This window comes from Protobothrops mucrosquamatus, unplaced genomic scaffold (assembly GCF_001527695.2).
Source record: "Protobothrops mucrosquamatus isolate PMUCROS unplaced genomic scaffold, P.Mucros_1.0 scaffold1165, whole genome shotgun sequence".
Taxonomy (NCBI): Eukaryota; Metazoa; Chordata; class Lepidosauria; order Squamata; family Viperidae; genus Protobothrops; species Protobothrops mucrosquamatus.
In genome coordinates, this window is record NW_015387380.1 from 261,435 (window position 1) to 262,552 (window position 1,118).

Here is a 1,118-nt window from a genome sequence, read left to right on the forward strand (position 1 = left end):
TTTATAATCCACATTCAACAAAGAGATAGGTCTGTAATCTTTAAGTTCCAAAATTTCTTTGTCATCCTTCGGTATCAAAGATATAAAAGCTTTTGTCCAAGACTGAGGTATTTGTTCTCCCAACATAATTCTATTAAATAAAATTTTTAAAGGTTGTAACAATATAGCTGACAAAGACTTATAATAAGTTGCTGTTAAACCATCCGTTCCAGGGGCTTTACCAGCTTTCAATTGTTTAATTGCTTTTAAAATTTCATCTGTAGTAATCTCTTCATTCATAATTTTCTGCTGTTCCAGTGTAAGTTTATATATAAATGAGGATTGTAAATATTTATCAATATCTTTACTATTTATAGTCTCTGAGGAATATAGATGCGAATAAAATTCAGTAAATGCCTTTTTAATCATTTCTTGTTGGTGAATTTCACGATCTTTGACCAAAACTTTAGATATAAGCCTCGCTTTTTGTCTCTTACGTAATTGGTAGGCCAACCATCTCCCCGGTTTGTTTACATTAGCAAATGTATTATGTTTAACATACTTCAAGTTGGTGGCCACCTGATCGGCAATCAATAAGTTAAATTGATTTTTAAGCATTTTAATAGAATTTTTTAGGTTAGTATCTGTTGGTTGTTGCGATAATAATTTTTCCTTAATCCCAATTTCTTTTTCCAAACTAAATCTGGTCTGTGTTTGCTTACGTTTGTATGCATTATTCATAGCAATTAATATTCCCCTTAGGTAAGCCTTGCCAGCGTCCCAAACAATGTTTATAGAAGTATCCTTGTTCATGTTAAGTTGGAAGAACTCTTCCATAGATTCCTTCAAAGCCTTGACTTTATCCTCATAGTTAAACAAATTTTCATTTATTCTCCAAGATTTCCTCTTTATTTTTTGACCAATCTCTATCCATACCATACTATGATCCGTCAAAGTTCTAGGAAAAATTTTAGTTTTGTTACAGTCAATAAGTAGATCAGTCGATATCAGAACAAAATCAATCCTTGAAAAAGAGTCATGTCTATGAGAAAAAAAAGTAAAGTCACGTTCATTAATATGATGTGATCTCCAAACGTCCATCAATTCTAAATCATCTTTCATAGCAAAAAAGGACTTAG